Below are 19,594 nucleotides of genomic sequence, written 5' to 3' on the forward strand. Positions count from 1 at the left end.
GGTACCTAATGCTTGCGATGAAAATTCTTGGGATTTTCAGGTGTGTTTGCCCCATGGCAAAGAGCAGCAGTAAGAGAGCAAGTGTGGGAGGAATTATTTCTTTGTTTCTGCGGACTTTGGCATGTAGAAAAGAAATCTCATTATCAACATGTCCTTTGACATGTCAGAAGAACATAGGAATATCATGCCTGGGTGTGCTAGGAGGGCATGTGTCCGCTGGAAATCCACAGGCAAACAGAAACGAGTCAATGTGTGCACAGCCACCCAGTCAGAGGAGGCTGATGCTGCCTCGTGGACAGATTATCACTGACGCTAGGAGTTAAATAAAGGAAAGGTGGTGGGTGACATGACCCGTGTCTCTTAGGACACTAGTGAGTAATAAAACTGACCCTTTAAAAACTGGAGATGCTATACAGCTATCTGGCAGAGTACAAAAGAGCATGTTGAACTGGATCCCGGATGTTAGGAAGGGCCTTATCGCTTAGACAAACCTCATTTGGGTCATGTGCTAAAAGCTTTAGATGTAAAATATGCTTGTTACAGTGGTGGTTGGAAAACACCTAAAGGGAAGTGTAGTTGAAGAGAAATAGGTTAAGAGTCCCCAGGGCCAGGAAACCTGTACACTATGTAATAATAATAATGATGATAATGATAATAATAATAATAATGATGATGATGATAATAATAATAATACAGTGACACACACCACAAGGTCAAGACTCAAAAGTAAATATCAATATCAACCAACCAGACATCCTAGAGCTAAACCACTCTAAGACACTCCCAGGGACTAAACCACCAACAAAGACATGGACAGACCCGTGGCTCCAGCCACATATGTAGCAGAGGATGGCCTTGTCAGGCATCAATGGGAGGAGAGGCTCTTGGTCCTGTGAAGGCTCAATGCCTCAGTGTAGGGCAGGGAGGGGAGAGGGAGTGGGTGGGTGGGTGGGGAGCACTTCATAGAAGTAAGGGAAGGGGATGGGACAGGGGGTTTCTGGAGGTGAAACCTGGAAGGGGGAAAACATTTGAGATGTAAATAAATAAAATATCAATTAGAAGGATGAGGAGGAAGAGGAGAAGGAAGAGGAAAAGGAGGAGGAGAAGGAGGAAGAGAAGGAGGAGGAGAAGGAGGAGGAGGAAGGAGAGGAAGAGGAGGAGGAGGAAGAAGAGGAAGAGGAGGAAGAGGAGGAGGAAGTACAAAGGGGGAAACCAGGAAAGGGGATAAGATTTGAAATAAAGAAAATATCCAATAATCAAAAGACTCAGACAACTCACACTTCAGGTCTTATGGACCTTGCAGTGTGGCCCCAGGATGCCCAGCCTTGCTGTTGGCACTTCCAGTCACAGACAAGCGGACACTGCCTGTAGCTTGCAGACCTCAGAGTTCAGGTAAGGTGTTTACATAGCCAGGACGCTTCGTTTTCCTTTACCTCTTGTCTCCCTCAGCTGAGCACCAGCCAGGGACACTTGGGGGAGATGTGACAGGAAGTGCAGTCCAGTAAGTTCCATCCCAGTCCCAATCAGAAGCCACAACACGGCAGCTGTGGTGGTAGCTGGTTTAGCCTCCTCTGCCTTGGAACAGCATGGCAGTAGCCCAGGGGAACTTGAAAAACGCAGGATGGCTCCAGATGAGGCCATTTTGTCGAAATGCAGTTATTGGCCCAGCTACAAACATTCTGTCTTGGAAGGGACACACAAGCACCAAAGTAGCTGTCGCTTGTTTCTTTATTTTTAAAGCTCGGCTATCCATTTTGATGTTTCCTAGACTTTGAACTTGAGTGTATTTGGTTTATAGCTCTCCGAGGGCCACAGCCCTTCCTTTTGCTCTTTTGGATAGCTGGGCATCAGTAATGAGAGCACAATGAAGGAAGTCTGTCTCATCTCCACCAGACCTACAATTCCAGCAACCGTCTCCCAGGGTAGATGAGTTTGCCATTCTGTCTGTGGAGATGAAGAGGTGTCAAGTTGAAAATGAAGGCTGGGTAAAGAACTTTCGAGGCTCAGGTTCAGTAGATGATTATTTAAAGAGTTGGGCCTTTATTTTGGGCCACCCCTATCTAACAGGAAAGTAGACATCTAATCCAAACATCCCTAATACAAAAGGATAGGAACCCTTAGGGAGATGGAAATGCTAATCATACTACTTGGTTAGCATAAGTTGTATAACGTATTGGATCATCACATTATACTTTATAAATAGGCGCAATTGCTACATCATTAAAATAATTTTTAAAGCAATGTAATGGAAACTGTCTTCGCAAGTTAAACATTCTATCTAATGCACACATTTAAATGGCATGGATAAAAAGGTGAAAAGAATTTTAACAGTATTATAATTTAAAACGATACATATATAATATAACACCGTATATAATCATAACAAAACTGACTAATAAGTTAGCTGGCATGCATTTCTCACTGACACTGGTCTCAGTTCTTCTTGGCTTTCCTTTAAAAGGTCCATGACCCCAGGACACTGGCTGCCACTGTGGTTCCATGCAGTTCCTGGGGTAGGGCCCTGTGAGAGAGAACTGACGGGCAGATAGAGGTTCCGCTTTGCATGCTTCCTTGACTTTGGAACCCTAGTCCTCATATGTGGCATGTGGATTCATAGTCACTTGGGTGACTCTTGAGGGATCTAGAGGATGGTGAAGATGCTTTGTCTGAAGCGATTATAAGCCTGTGGGGATTGCTATCAGTGATGAAGGGATGGGCAGGAACTGGAGACCATCTCAGCATTTTATCTTGAGTATATCGTAGTTAGTAGTAATGACAATGGTGGCAGCGAATACCGGAGGAGGAAGGACACATATCCAAAAGAGTGAACTGTATTTGTGGGAACTGAAGGTACTGCTTCCTGCCAGAGTGCATGAGTATGGCAGAACAGGCTAGCATAAACTGGTGGTGGCCATAGTAACCCTCCCTAATGCTGTGGCCCTTCAATACACTTCCTCATGTTGTGATGGCCTCCAACTACTACTTTTATTGTTACTTAATAACTGTAATTTTGGCTCTGATATGAATCATAATGCAAATAGCTATATGGAGGATATCTGATATTTGACTCCCGTGAAAGAAATGGTCATTTGACCCCAAAGAGGTCGCTAGGCATAGGTGGTGAATCATTGTCTTAGTAGGTCATGCTAACTACGAGCCCACTGAGTGTGGGACAGAACTCAGCAGTGGATAGAAAGAGTTCACAGACTGATCTCATGGGAATAGATTCTTCAGTACATGTTGAGCATACAAACATACTTAGAAGGAACTCTATAGATGTCTCTGATTTTAATTTTAAAGGACATTTAAACAGTTGAGTTAATTGATAGGTTTCTTTAAAAGTTGGATAGACGAATAGTTAACTATGTCAACAAAATATCAGAATGCATATTTAGAACTGAATCTATTGGTAGATGAGTGTTTATTGTAAAATTCTCTTGAAACTGCTGTCTTTAGAATTTGCCTCAAGTGTCCATGTGGAGTAAGGGATTGTCTCAAGTTCAATGCAGTGGAAAGTTTGCGTAGAAGGCTGAGAATATTTGCCTTGTCAATTGAGAAGTCTTTCGTGACTTTGAGACTCTGTGGAGTGTGTGGTGCACAGAAGCCAGAAGAGACCAATGAGTCGATGGGTGAATGGGAATTCATCAGAGGAGGTAAGATCCCAGGGCCTGTATCACGTGTACATCTGACCTTCTTTATCTCCCAAACAGTCCTGGACTTGAATTGACCAGTGAGTCTTCATGATTGCTCTGTGAGCACTCTGGTTGGTCATACACAGAAACAAATCTTTCTGAAATGAAGAGGGTGTCAATTGTGTTGTTGGCTTTTTTGGGGGAGCGGGTTGTTGCTTGATTTTTATCCTGGATTGCACATTTATGTGATTACTTACTGTGGTGGTTTCATTAATAGTTGTTTTGTCAAAGAATTACAGCTAGGTTTGGTTTTTACAAAAGAGAGAGGGAGGGAGGGAGGGAGGGAGGGAGAGAGAGAGAGAGAGAGAGAGAGAGAGAGAGAGAGAGAGCGAGCCAGCCTGCAGAGGCCCAAAGAAGGTGTTGGATCCTTTAGAACTAAAGTCACAGGTTACTGCTAGAAGCCATAGCAGTGGAAACTGAACATGGATCTTTCTGGTTGAGCAGCCAGGACTCTTAACTATGGAGCCATCAGTGTTTGGGTTCTTTGCAAGGATCACAATGGCTCTCAGTGTTAATTATAGAACATGCATGGCATTCCATGTGTTCATTGTGTATCCTTGAACATTTTGGTCACAGGGTGGTGGCTGCTCCTGGGAGAATCAAGTCTTCCTAATTTGTTTCTGCAGATGACAAGCCAGAATGGTCACAAAGGTCATGTCAGCCTGTTCTAAATTCCACATGTGTGAAAAGCAAAACTGACTCTGAACACTCGCCTGAAAGTCTCATGAGCCAAAGAAGAAATTTATTGGACTTTTAAAAGGCTTCATCCATTGGTGATATGCATTCATGTGGGTTCTCAATTCTTCACTGTAGACACCAAACCATAGGCAGCATCCATGCTCTCAGACACGACTCTGGTACTTTATTCTCTTCCCTGGACATTTGGTGTTGAGGAGCAAGCACTGAAAATGAAATGAAATGAAAAATGATCAAACATGAGAAAATCGTACCAATTCATTCCCAGTCATCTGAGTCACAAATTTGCTGTGTGTCCCAAATAAACTGTTACAGTGTTTGATTGCTCATTTAATTGACAATGATTTTATTTCTCTAACTCATAGACTTTCAAAGAGAAGGACCTGGAGGATATTTCCAGATGAGCTTGAATTAGAACAAGCACAGTCATGGGTAGTTTAGCAATCATTCCTGTGATGATTTCAATTCACATTCAACATCAGAATATCACAAATAATTTATTTATTTATTTTTACTATGACTGTCACGGATCTACTGGGGAGCAGTATAGAGAGTGACTCATGATAGAGAATTTTTAGAGGGAAAGAGGGAGGTGGGCTAAGGGGCAAGTCTGGAAGATCTAGAGAGTCAAAGGAAGAAGCAGAATCCTCTTGGCTCAAACTGAAAGGAGTTCCCCAAGTCAGCACCAATCTCAGTCAGCCTTTGTGTAACTCTCCCTGCAGCTTAGCAGTGACAGAGTGACAGCATTGTTACTGTCTTACTGTGTGAGCACAACGCCACAGAACTCTAGTTAGAGGAGAAGGCAGACAAGAGAGGGAAGAGAGCATTGCAGGCGGGGTGCATTCATTTAGGGCCAGCATTGCATTTGCTCTGGCAGCACAAAATGGCCAGCAGGAAGAAAAGTGTGATTTAAAAGCAGTTTGGGGAGCTAGAGAGACTGCTTAGCCATTCAAGTATTTCGTGGGGGCAAAATGTATGAGGACTAAAGTTTGGATCCTCAGAAACCTATATAAATATCAAAGGATCATGTTGTTCTACCTCCAATCACAGCCTTTGGAAGCAGAGAGAAAGGATTCCCATAACAAGCTGGCTAGGTAGACCAGCTGTAGGGTGAGCTCAGCGTTGAACTGAGAGTCTCTGCCTCAAGGAAGATGCCTGATGTCAACTTCAGGCCAACATGCACACACATGCATGCATACCCTGCACACATGCACATCCACACATGTGAGAGTATGCATGTGCATAACACACACACACACACACACACACACACACACACACACACACACACACACGGAAAAGGAAGCAATTTCTAGTTCTTTTGGTTGTCAGCATTGGTATTTCCTGGAGCTTCCCCCAGATGGATGAGTCTTGAAGTTTCCAGGTGGAAAATGCATGCACCTGCTCTCCACAGCCTCTAGCCTTGCTCCTCTTTGCGCCTGAGGGGTTTTAGTGATCCCTTGTAGCCTCCCTTGACCACCTTTTTAGCTTACACAAAATTTTGTTCCCTTGGCTTTCCTTCATGAAGAAGCCTTTTAAGGGATGGATAGTAGTGTGATGTTCACAGAAACTCAAGTCATCTACCAGGCAACTGGCTGGACCTCATAAACCGTGCAGCCCTTTACACACTACCTACAGCCAATCACAGTCTGTGTGTATGTGCTTATGGAGGGTCACACTCTAGGACAGTGTTGGGAAACTGGCAGTACTATAGATGTACTTTCTCCATGACTAATCCATCCATTAGAGGAAAGACAACAAGGAGTCATTAATAAAATACATTGAGGAAGGAGAGAACAGTGCCCTGGAGCTGTGGAGAGGCGACACCGTAACATACTTAGACACCACTGGATGAGAAATGCTATTTCTATGTATTCGGTTTAATTGTTTATCAAACTGCATCAATGGATAGGTTGTGTTTTGGCCCTACTGTTATAAGCACAGTTATAAAACAGCAAAGAGAGTCTATGGGGAATGAAAGCACTTGTTGACAAGGCTCACCCAAGATCAGTCCTCGGGCTCCACGTGGTGGAAGGGGAGAACTAAGTACTACGGATTCTCCTCTGACTTCCATGTGTACCGTGGTTTGCATCCCTTCACTCCACACGCATTGTAATTAAATTTTTTTAATAGCATGGAAATACAAGTTCACGGGAGCACTCTCCTGGGTTTGCTGACTTAGACTCTTCCCTCTATGCACTTATTACCGTGATACATGAGCCAAGTTTCAAAGCTTTGACCAAATCATCGCCCTTCAAAGTAGGAAATTCAAAAGCATAAATCAACAGTTGGATATTTAAGCAACTTCAGAGCACTGATGTGAACATCTGACTTTTATATAGAACTCTCAGAATTCCAGGGGACAGACTGGCTCCGTGCTGGCAAGTCAGGTAAAGCCATTTTCTCGGCACAGGGGAAGTGGCATTTTCTCTCCTCAAGGCCTCCAGAAGCCTGAACTGTTGAACTTGGATGTGAATGATGAGGTGCCATGGTTTTCCTGAACTGTTGAACCCGGATGTGAATGTGTGCCATGGTTTCCTGAACTGTAGAACCCGGATGTGAATGTGTGCCATGGTTTTCCTGAACTGTCGAACCCGGATGTGAATGTGTGCCATGGCTTTCCTGAACTGTTGAACCCGGATGTGAATGATGAGGTGCCATGGGTTTTCTAGGGTAGTTTCTTTTCTCATCTCCATGAGGGAGGAAAGGAAGTGGTTAGCTGGACAAACCCTTTCCCTGGGAAGGCCTTTTATATTTGATTGTTTAAGTCAAGGTAGTTCTCAAATGAGAGGAAAGCCTCCTGTTTTCCTCAGGTAACACGGAGAAAATGGATGAGTCTGTGGGCTGTGTTTTATTGGCAGAGGAACGCTGAGCTGGCAGCTCAAGAAAATAGGTGTTGCTAACCCGAGGCAAGGAATTTAAGTTGTATAGCAGTATATGCTTGGAACAAAAGAAGAAAGAAAGAAAGACAATGGTAGAGAGAGGTGACATTTCATGTCCCGGCAGATTTTCTAGCTATACCTACAATGAGATGTAAAATACATTAAAATTTTTGCTATAAATTAGAAACACATTCACTTGGAATGTGTGACTGAATGTATTTTTATAACACTAGATTCCCATTGGAAAATGATGGAGTTTGCACTAAAGCTCAGCCCTTTGGGAATGGAACTTATTAATTCATATTTTAAAAGCCTTATTATTAAGGGGGAAAAAGCACATTATTGTTAAACCACATTATTGGGATTAGAAATGACCTCAGGGTTGTTTAGCATAGTTCTTATCTGATTAGCATTAAAAAAAAACATTTCTGGAGCTCTTAGTCACCGGACAACACATTTAAAATTTTTATTTATTTCGTGCGTGTGTGAGCATTTCGCCTGCATGTCTCTCTGTTCATCACAAGCGTGCACCGTCCACAGAAGCCAGATGAGGGTCCCCTGGGCCTGGAGCTGTGAGCTGCCGTGTGGGTGCTCTGAAGCACAGTAAGCAGTCTTAGTTGCTGATCCCTCCAGAGAATATTCTAAGATACAGCCTCATACACTGACATAGTGGAAGTTGTTTGGACAGTAAACTCCCTTGTTATTGCATAGTTCACTTCGCCTCTTCATGGAGCACATTGTTGTTCGCGGGAATGGTGCTTTTGATACAGCCTGTGAACAACTTTAGGAGTGTTATTTTGTTAGCTCATATTCAAGTGTGTTTACTTATTAGGAGCACAGTGTCATTCGTCCTTTATCGCTTGACTTTTTCCAGTGAGCTTAATGCATTTTTTAATTCATTGGAGCATCATGGGAATTTGATATTTTCTTATGCACGAAGAATACAGAAAAATGTACCCCACTGAATGCAGCCAACAGGGACAACACTCCCACAGTGACTGTTTCAAACACAGCTGCCCAAATTGGCTGCATGGGTGCGTCCCCTCAGAGCAATCTCATATCAGCACTCCACAGTAACACACGAGCTGCAATCCCTCCAGTGCCTGCTTCCTGGAGAAAGCCTTAGAGACTTTGACAGGTGAGCTTTTGTGCTGGTTGTAGTGTTTCAGAAGTGATCATTTATCACTCAGAAAACACTGGTACCGTTGTTGCTGAATTTCTTCTTAATCGGTGAAATTTTATGCGATTGACGTTCTCACACAAGTGCAGAACTGACTGTTTCTGCTCCTTGCTACAGAAGATGGAGAAACAAGCAAGCAAGCAAGTCAGCCAGGACAGCCCTTGCAGCCAGCTTGATGTTTATCTTGTCAGGCATTGCCTGTGTCACTGGTGTGCACATGGGTGTTTCATATGCCACGGTTATCACTTGTGAGCCCACACGCATACTCTCTAACTCGATGGTTAAGTATTTTGTAAAAGTTTCTGTGACACTGAAGTCCCCCTTTAAGAGTATATCGTGGTTGACTGGCTTTGCCTTCAGGGCCCTTTCAAGCTTGAGGTTCTTAGAAATAGGCCACTTGGTGGGACCGTCGTTTGTCGTGCTGTCTCCAGTGTCCAATAGGAGTTCTATTTCCAGAAGCACATTCGAAACAGAGGGCTAAAGCAACTTCTAAGTGGCTGTGTGTATTGGCACCCTGAGTAGCTCTTACAGGTGGAGACCTGGCCAAGTTCTCGTGCCCGTATGATGCCAAGTAAGGAAGATTTTCAAGTTAACAAAAAGGGGTGTCCAATTGCATGAATGTTTGATCATTGTTACAAAAAAAGATACAGTGCCAGATAGACATTTGGATAGTTGAGATGCTGTACTTGTGTGATAGGGTCAAAAGTGCCAGCTTATCTGACAGCGTGATGTTTTCCTTGGTGTTTAGATGGCGAATGACTTCATGGGCATCACTGATAATGAACAATTAACATCTACTTTTGACTCATGAAGAGATTCAGATTTAAGCAGCTGCCCCTCTTGCAGATACTTTTTCTATTGACATGGCTTTAGCTTTGCTCTTACCTAAGAGCACTGGCTGCTCTTCTGGGTGACCCCGGTTCAATTCCCAGCACACATGTGGCAGCTCGCAACTTTCTGTAACCTCAGTTCCTGGGGATTTTGATTTCCGCTAACATCACACACATGCGGGGCACAGAAATACGTGCAGGGAAAATGCTCACCTGAACACATGAAATAGAAATAAATATTAGAGAAAGAGGGCCCATCCAGAGTCACACTGAGCAGCTGAATGACAGTCTTTCCCTCTCTCTCATCAGCTATGAGCAAATCCCTTTCTTCCCGGAATACTGTGATACAGTTGGGAACAGAGGCAAAGGGGCCCGGGCTTCAGAAAGGGTTGAAGAAGTAAATCAAAGTCTACCGTGGGAAGCTTGTCAATGGATCTTAAAAACCTATTAAAATGAAGTGGAAAATTTCATAGATTCTGCTGTCTGGGTTACTGTAAGTCATCTGAGCCAGCCACCCCCTACCTCTTTGTTCAGTGTGTAATATGATTTTCAGTATTCTACTTCTGCAAACAGAACTGTTGTGAGCCAACTTCTGTCACCACAATGACAAGAAAACTCAGGAGGCCAGGCTCTTTAGCTTTTTTTTTTTTTTTCCTTCTCTAGACCTAAAGCCTGGGTGACACAGAAGTGACTGGGAAGGTAGACCTCAAGCGAGACTGCTGGGAAGGAACGCATTGGTACACTGGGCACTGGGAGGTGAGAGCACTTTAGAGGACTGGGAATGTAGCCCAGGACATTCAGAATGAGTACGTCAGCTCCATCCATCAATAGCACGCTAGCTAGGTAGGGCGCCTTATCAAACAAATACCTGCTTGGCCAAACCGTCAGCACCAAACATGAAAACTGTAACAAATTATACCACACAATTTATTGACAAAGTAAAACAAAGGCATTTAGAGGGTTATTTTCTTTTGGATGGATAAACTAAATCTTAAGATATCTCTTGATCTTCTGTGGGAGCGGTACAAATTAAAATGGAATGCCCTAGATTCCATGTAATTTTAAAGGTCTTTTGGGGTCACTTCCAACCCTGGTGTGGAGGTCTTAAAGAAACCACTGTAAATTCGTTGATATTCCTTCCTTCAGAAGTTGGCGTAGAACCCTTTTCTTAACTGTGGGCCATTCCCACTGACTCACGGACAGCGAACAATACTCAGATGTGATGGTGATGGCTGACTTCCTCTTAGGGATGGCTTTCAAAGACTGGGCTGTGGGTCTTATATTGGCTTAGCTGTCAGAAACTGGGTAAATTAGCTGCCTGGTTTTGTAAGCCAGCATGGTAAGGAGGTGAAGCCTCTTCCAAAAGGTCTTGTGCATGAGCTAGCAATGTACCTATTGGTCAAGCCAAGCCCCCATGTGGCTGTGAGGGGCTGGACTCTCAAGAGATATGCCAAGCCAGAACCATCCATTCATGCTGCTCTAGGGTTCTGGACTCTCCACATGGGGCACATAATCAATGCTTGTGATTTAAAGATAATTAATGTCCAAAGTTGATATAACCAACACCACCATCTGATGAGGCAGGATTTCTCAACCCTGACAGAATACAAGGTTTTGGATCTGAGGCCTAGAGGTGACTCTGGTGAGTCAGGACACCTAAGGGAAAACCTGAGAATTGATCTCATTGATGACCTCAGGTGGTACTGACACTATAGGTGGGGATTATCCCATGTATGCTAAGAGCCTTATCTGTTACATGACTTTGCTGTGAGTACGCTACCCACAGAACAGGAGGACTTTCCCACCCCACTAGGAGCCTTTGTTTCCTCCCTTCACTGAAGGGGATGAGGTATAATACTTCCCAGGCTTCAAACCCTGGTGGTTTCCTATTCTCTAGTCCATCCGTTCCTTTCCAGTGCCATGTTCTTCTCCTCTTACCATGTATTGCCAGTTCTCTGCTTGGGCTAATGCTAGTTGGGAATCTCTGAGACTATCAAAGAAGCTGAACTTCTAGAATGCTGTATCATGTAAGAGATACACGCCAAAGTGGTTGCTCAGTTCTGTTCCCTGTCACCCCCTCGGACACAAGTCACAGTTGTATGGGATGGAAAAAAAACCCAAGATTTTCTTAGTTGGAATAAGAACCAAAAAAGATACAGACTCATGGGCACAGGGATCCTTTCTCTTTCCTTCAAAATGACCCCGTTCTTATCTGGCTGGTGTACCTCACCGACAAAGGCCCTCTCAATTTGGAAAATTAGGGAATCAAAATGGAGGCTTGGAAAAATCATTGCTTTATTTATTTTATTTATTTTTTATTTTATTTATTTATATTTATTTATTTTACTTGAAACATCCTTATGAAACTTTTTTTTTAAAGAAAGCTTTTTAAAGGCAAGTTTTATTCTTCCTTGGTATGGAGTGTAGTTTAGAGAGGAATCATAAAGACCTTAAGAGACAGCATGTGTGAGGAGAAGCTAATTGTATAGATCTGTATCAGTGAGTTTCTGAATGAGAGAGGAACCTGCTAAATGAGCCAGCACCCAGTGAAAGACTCCTTAATGATACAGTACTGGGGGAAGCCTCCTCAATGAGACACTACTGGGGGAAGCTTCCTCAATGAGACACTACTGGGGGAAGCCTCCTCAATGAGACACTACTCAGGGAAAGCCTCCTCAATGAGACACTACTGAGGGGGGAGCCTCCTCAATGAGACAGTATTGGGGGGAAGCCTCCTGAACGAGACAGTATGGTGGGGAAGTCTCCTTAATGAGACAGTATTAGGGTAAGTCTCCTGAATGCGACGGTGTTTGTGGGGAAAGTCTTCAGAATAAGCCAGCACTTTAAAAGGTGGTAAAGAATTCCGCCACCAGTGAGATGTCACAAGGAAACTCCAGTTGAGATAACTGCAGATGGAGGAGGAGGAAGCCTGAGAGGATGATGTGACTGGAGTGGATATTTTGTCTATGAGGAGAATTTCAAGTTAAAATCAAAATGAAACAACAGAACCTTGTTTTTTTTTAATGTTATGCATTTTTTCCCTATGGAAATGGCAGGGTTACAGCACAGACATTTAAATCCTTAGGGGGGTGGATGTTGGGTAGGTGTAGGCTAAATTGATGCAAAGGATACTGGATCTGAGTGTGGAGAACACTGGGGATCAGACTCCAGCAACAGGTCTACCAACCAGTCCATGGGAGTTGCCAGAACAAAACGACTATAAACTGAGTGACTGAAAGAAAAGTCACTGTTTCCTGTTGTCCGTGCTGGGAAGCCCAGGTCAATACATCACAAGATATGGTATCTCAAAGAGACACCCTCCTAGTTTGTATACTGTTATGTTCTTGATGAATTTTCCAATAGTAAGGTGGGCAGAGAAAGTGAATCAAGTACTTAGAGTCTTTGGAAGCTATTGCCTCCATTGTGGCCCGAGACCTCATTTACATCCAATACCTCAGGAAGGCCACCCCTATCACACTTGAGATTAGGGTTTTCACTCAGGAATTTCAGAGGAATTAAGACATTAAACCCATAGCAATAGGGTCCCTGTTGGATGAAAGTATGAGAGGGGACACTCCTCCAAGCAGAGGACTGTGGGCAAGAAAGAGGCTGCTGAGAACCAAGCACACTGAAGATTAAATGGGTTTGGCAGCTAGGATGGCAGGGTGACAAATCTCATGGATAACCAGTATTTGAGAGTTAAACTTTTCTGGATTTGACTGTAATATTTTTCCACATCCCCTCAAACTCTAAGGTTATGTATAAGAGAAAAATCCCTTTATGTCCTTTGGGTAAAATTGTTAAACTCAACGATTGTGCAAGGTATTTGAAGATTGTATGTTTTCTTCAACATAGGCAACTGTCACACTTCTGACATCTCTAATAGGATGCTTAACTTCTTGAGTCGGTGTTTTGCTCATTCTTAAAAAAAATTTATGTGGTTTTGGCACAGCATACTTATCTGGGAGAAACCTAAAAGTTAGTTGTTTAATCTCCATCTCTTTAATACTGTACAATAATAACTTGGGTCTGAAGTTGTGCAGACAAAATGACCTTAGCAGATTGAACACATCCAGGACCCTTCCTCCAGGAAGCCCATTTCTATGAACAGAAGCCAGAATGGTCAAGAACAGCTACTTCTTTCATAAAGGTTATTTCTTCAACCTCAGGTTTGAACCCCTGCAGTATTTCTCACAACCTCCTGCTAAACACCATCACATGCTGTTAGCATTCTAAGTTTTTCAATCTCCCACACAGGGAGAAAGGGTAGGAAAGGAGAAGGGAAGAAATGGGGAAGAATGAGAGGGAGAGGGAGGGCTGAAGGAAGGGAGGGAGGAAGAAGGAGGGAGGGGGAGGAAAAGAGGGAGGAAAAGGGGAGGAAGAGAGCAGGAGAAGGTGCTGAGATTCTGCTGTGGGATTCAGTACTCCTGCCACTGAACCTGTCACTTGTTGACTTGATTGGAACCAGTTGCCTTCCTTCATAGGGCTTTGTTTTGGCCTCTCAAAAAGGCACCTGACTTAAATCTTTCTGCTAATATTTAGGCATTATTACAGAAATGTCCCTAATTGACACCCAGATATGTCAGAAAGCTATAGTTTTGACATTCTCTCCTTTTAGCAGAAAAAAAGAGCAAGAACTGAGTTTTGAAGTCTTTGGCCTGAGCAGAACACAGCCAGCCACTCAGGTCAGACACTGGAGCACCATAGTGGGAAGATGTCAAGTAGCCAAGCCCTGCTGGCTGTACCCCGTAGAGCCCACACTTGTTCTGTTACAGTGTGTCCTTGGCTGTGGCTGGATTTCTCAAGGGTAGTGAGAACATTTGAATGCCAGTGGTTCTTGAAGATGCTGTCACTTTAGAGCCACAGGGGATCTTAGGAGGGTGGAATGACTGTTTGGTGACCTTCTAACTCCCATCTTCTAGGTGGTGCTGATCTCCAGGAGGGATTAAGAAGGCCTCTCAGAATAGAGCTTCCAGCCCACACAGCTAGGACACAGCTCCTGGGGACAGGAAGGTGGGTGGAGGCAGGAATGGTCGGAAAGCCATTTGAGAGGGAGATGAATGCAGAATGTGGCCGCAGTGAGGTGGCAGCCTGTGTGGATACCCCAGCTCCAAAAAGGACATAGCCTTGGCACTTACTTTAGAAGCACCTTGTTTACCTTGACCATGCTTCCAGCGTGAGACGGACTGAGCTGGGGGAGGTTCGAGCTTTCGGCTGCTCTCACTAAGGAAAAACATGAAAATGTGTGAAGCAGCACAGCTGTCCCAACAAAAACAAACTCCTGCAGCCAACGTCCAGAAGGAACTTCTGCCTGGAGAGGAGATGGGCTCTGCGATGCTGTAGGAGCTGAGGGTTTCAGGGGGATGGGGTTCTGAAATTCCCAAGAGCGTGCATTTCTGGGGATGGGGGTTGGGCGCGGTAGGAAAATGAACTTGTCTCCTATTAAAGCCGAATGCCCTGACAAGCTCAATGCCTAACTTCATAGATTAGAAAACACCACACTTCCTGGACTGAGAGGAACATTTCAAGAAAGCTTGCTTTTTTCTCTAAACTTCTGGACAAAACAAAACAAAGGAAGTCTAAGGAGTTAAAACGGTAGGGATGCAGCCTGGGTATGTGATACTCGGGAAGTGTGGAAACTACCAGTTAGGAGCAACCTAGGAACTTATCACAGGACCACTGATAACCCACAGAAAACCCCAACCTGTTCTGGGTGATTTTCACAACTTGATTCTCAGGAGACTTCCCATGCTGGCCTACCATGATCTAGGATGAAGAAAATTACTTTATAATAAGAAACAAAGTTCAGTCATATAAGGAAAGAAACTCGTGCTGTGGACACAGCAGGTCTGAGCAGACCCCAGAAACCACAGAAAACACACACACACACACACACACACACACACACACAAAGATATACTCATGCCTGCTTCATGCTCTCAACAAATAAAATGCCTGATCCTAATGCAAAAATAAGGGGGCAGCATAAATCAGATTTGGAAAAGAACCAAATCCTGTGTGAAAGTAAAAGTCACAGGACATCGGGGACGGAGAGGCCGCTCAGTGGCTAAGATCACACGCTGGCCTTATAAACTGGCCTTATAAATAATAAAAATTATGTACCTGGGTGCTGCTCCATGATATTCAAGATACATGCTTATTGCCACTTGATAATATCTTATAAATGTATAAATGTAGTGTGTAGGAGGCTGTGCCAGGAGGGTCTCTGGAAATCAATACGGTAACATAATGAGGGAGTTTGAGGGGGAGGGAGAGAGGGAGGGAAGAACGAGAGAGAGAGAGAGAGAGAGAGAGAGAGAGAGAGAGAGAGAGAGAGAGAGAGAGAGCGCGCACAGGAGGGATAAGAAAAAGAACAGCCATCTATCTTCCTTAGGGCACATATCCATGAGTAGGAAGGAGGAGGGAATGGCCTTTGTGCAATACTGAGGCTCTGCGACCTTAGGGTAGGCTTTAGCTCTTTGCTGGGACTGTCTGTCCTCTGGATTCTATCGATTCAGTAATTCTTAGAATCAGTGAGTGTCAGAATGAGAGAACCAGCCAGATTTCCGCTGAACTGTGATGGAGAAGAAAGCAGCTAGATGCTGACCTCCGGATGCACACCTGAGTCAGCACTGCACAGTGGCGCACAGTGTCTGGAAACTGCCGGAATTTTCTCAGTTTGTCTGCATTCCTAACCCCGGTTTATCTACGGAGACCTAAGTCTGCTTCCCCTAATCTCAGATAGTGAGGATCTCTGTGTGTGTGATGATTTCAGTGGGATAAAATTGGTAGCAACCCACACGACCACCCTTCCTGAACGAGCAAAGACCTAGCCTCCCATTGACGGTCCAGTTCCTGTTCTAATCCCTCCACTTCCCTGGCACTCAAACCTCACTGTCCTTCAGCACCCTGGCCAGCCTGAAAGTTAGCTGTCCACCCTTTCCTGGGGTTTTGGTGATGTTGAGGAAACTCACTTTCTCCTGTCTCATGGGGAGGGAAGTGTCTGTGAATCCACAAAGAAACCAACAGGGGCCTCAGGTGCCATCTGTATTATGTAGGACAGAAGGTATATATTTTTCCACTCTGCATGACACCCCTGGGAATCTATGGAATCTTGATCAGGGTCCCTTTAGGTCCCCTTCAATTCCTTCACCTCGACAGTGAAAGAAACCTGCAACTGGCTTTAATCATTTAAACACCATGTGCACCTGACACATGAGCCCCTAGTGAAGAGACGCTGGGGCCTTTCAGGCCTAGGAAGTTAGTGGGGAAAAATCATCTTTTTATGAACTCAAATACTGTGCTGTCATAGGTAAATAGAGGGTGGTTTATGGCCACAGGGCACATCGATCAGCTTCATAAATGCAGACTTCTGGAGCTCAGCTGGGTGCCTAGATATTTGACTCTTTGGATGGGGTTTTGCCCGGTGCAAATGCTTGCCAGTGATTTCCATCAATGTAGAAAAACAGAACTTACAGCTCATAAATTCTCTGCCTGGCCAGACATGGGGATTGGGGATGGGGTGGGGGTGGTAGGGCCTGGGGGGAGGGCTGAAGACAGAGCGTGGAGGATGTTAAAGGACGGCCATCAGGATAATGTTTCCTCAGTTTTTGAATCTGTCTTTCACTCTGGACATTTTTATAGGGTCATTCAAAACCCAGGATGTAATGTTGATCAGAGCCAGGAGGGAGGGGGCTGCAGTGTCAGGAATTGGCTAGTGTTACATCCCCTCTGCTCTCTGTCCCTCCTGTGTGCCCTGGCAGCCATGTTGGTGACAGGATGTGAAATGTTTTCAGAATGGATTGGGTTGTCTGTGTGCAGGAGACACGTTTGTCCCTGCCCCTGTTGGCTTGTCCTGGCCGTGGCCGTGTCTGTGTCTGACTCATCTCTTGGCACAAGACATTAGCTTAAGAGACTCTCCCAGACTGCCCAAGCTGCCTTTGACTAGAGACAGAGCTGAAGTTACTGCCCAAACATTCCTCCAAACACAGGGTGGAAATCATGATAGGATGGGAGAAAGAAATGGTGGAATCCAATCTGTTATTTCTTCAGTTTAGGGATTTGAAAGGGTCTGAACATCCATCCTTGCTTGGAACTTTGCTGTCTGGAAAAGACATTTGCAGTGTGACCCTGTCCCCAGCCAGGGGCTAAACTCCTTGGCCTAACAGGCACATCTGCCTTCAGTTGCCACCCAGTCTAGATAAACCATAACCTCGCACTGCCATGCACACACACCCTCTTCAAAACCCGTGTCTGGAACGTTGGCACTGGCAAAATGCACAATCTTCCCCTCCCCCCTTTCTCTCTCTCTCTTTAAAATCTCCCACTGGAATTCCTTTGTGCTTGCAGCCTTGTGGGATGCCTGGTGACCTACAGCTAAAGCACTGAGGAATGGTTCAGGTCTTCTTATATCTCAGAGGGAAGGATTAGTAGAGAGAAGGATTTCCCTCAGAGGGAAATCAAGTAGCAAAGGCAGGAAAAATAGAGTCTAGCATTCCTTCCCAAGCTGAGGGAGTTAGAGATGATCAGCAGAAGTACACAGCCACAGTCAGCACCAGCATCCCTTGTCCTGGAACCATGGGTCCCTGAGTTTGTTATTTATTAGATCACTTGGAAGCTTATAAACCCTATGGGTTCAGTTTCATCCCCCAGAGGCTTGAATCTTACTGATCTTAGGTGGGCCCTAGTGCAGACTTAAACACTCGAGAGGTGTTTCTGTGGCGCTTAGAAGAATGGGGCCCTTTGCCTTCGATGTGTGGTGAGCAGAGTGGGAGGTGGAACATTTCCTCTCTGGTCTCTCACTGTGGGTTTCATGCTCATATCCCCCAGGCATTAGGCTCTTCAAAGTTTTGTATGCACTTCACTCTACTAGAACTGAAGTTTGAATTTCTTTCCTTTTGGATTTATTTTTCAAGACAAGATCTCCCTATGTAGCTCTAGGTGACCTCAAACCTAAGGTGAGTGCCCCCCTGCTCCCTTGCTGGGATTACAGATGTGCACCTTTTGAAGTCTGAATTTCACTAACCTTCATGTGTGAAAACTTGAGGAAATTTCACTTCCGTTTCCCACATTTTGGTTTCTCTTTAAAAGAAAATATTTTGAAAAGTTGCCACGAAAGGCTAAATAAAATAAAGCCAGGTTTTGTGTTTGGTACCCATTGCATGTGTATGTCGAGAAAAATAACCCTGTAATATGGAGTAATATAGACGGCTTTTATCCATGAAGCTTCCTAACATTGCTTTATCTGGAAGGAAATCAGCTCACTTCATCAGACCCTAACCAGTGAGGTACCTGGATGAATGGAAGGACTGCGTCGTGACCCTAAGTCTGGACACATGCTCTGACAGACACACTTGGTGTCTGTGCTCACTTTGCCAAGAGTGAGGATGGCATTGTGACACTTAGGAGAATATTGTTCTTAGAGATGCACGTGGAAATATTCAGGGGTGACTTCACGACATGCCCCTTTGACATGGGTCAGCAAGAGGACATGTCCATCCTCGCACCCAGGCGCTGTGACTGAGCAGTGTGTCTACTAACATGGCTTTTCTACAATTTGGAAAGTTCCAAAAGACAAAATACATGCGTGCAAAGAAGTGTCAACAAACATGTGGATGTGACATATGAAAACTGAGCACAGGAGATGGAGAAGTGGCTTGGCAGTTAATAGCCCCAGTTAAGAGTGCCAGAGGGGGGCTGGGGATTTAGCTCAGTGGTAGAGCGCTTACCTAGGAAGCGCAAGGCCCTGGGTTCGGTCCCCAGCTCCGAAAAAAAGAACCAAAAAAAAAAAAAAAAGAGTGCCAGGGGACCCGGGTTCTGTTCCCAGCATCCAGTCAGGCAGTTCCTAGCTGCCTATAGCTCCTCCAGGGGAACCGATGACCTCTTCTGGGCTCTTAAGTTATACACACTCGTACATCCGTTCTGACAGACAGGCAGACACACATAACATTGAAACCGGAAATAAATTTCTAGAAACGAGCAAAGAATCTTAAATTAAGTGTATTGTTTAAAAAATAAAACGACTATTAGTAGTTGTACAGCCTAAATTTAAAACAAAAACCGGCCAAAGCTTGTACTTGCCTATTGCTTTTCGGCTTCTTCAGTGACTTAAACCTGGTATGTCCTTCCACCAGAAAATGGGAAGAGGACAATGGTCACTGCTACCAGTAACACTGACCCGAGGACAGTGAGGTCACTGCTACCAGTAACACTGACCCGAGGACAGTGAGGTCACTGCTTGAACTTACAAGGTGAAGAGTAGTTTAAAAGCAATAATGTTACTGAAGAGCATATATATATAATATACATACATAT

General features: G+C 44.5%; 1 protein-coding gene and 1 long non-coding RNA gene across 2 annotated transcripts in view; both read left to right on the top strand.

Annotated features, from left to right (window-relative positions):
* Window positions 1–19,594, top strand: part of Hs3st3a1 (heparan sulfate-glucosamine 3-sulfotransferase 3A1) — an 86,647-nt gene that overhangs the window by 11,822 nt on the left and 55,231 nt on the right. The window lies entirely within an intron of this gene.
* On the top strand, window positions 2,305–4,717 carry LOC134480696 (uncharacterized). The gene is made up of 2 exons (XR_010055381.1): window positions 2,305–3,653; window positions 4,319–4,717. It is a non-coding gene; the product is annotated as an uncharacterized LOC134480696 (long non-coding RNA).

Source organism: Rattus norvegicus, chromosome 10, assembly GCF_036323735.1.
Source record: "Rattus norvegicus strain BN/NHsdMcwi chromosome 10, GRCr8, whole genome shotgun sequence".
In the NCBI taxonomy this organism is placed as follows: domain Eukaryota; kingdom Metazoa; phylum Chordata; class Mammalia; order Rodentia; family Muridae; genus Rattus; species Rattus norvegicus.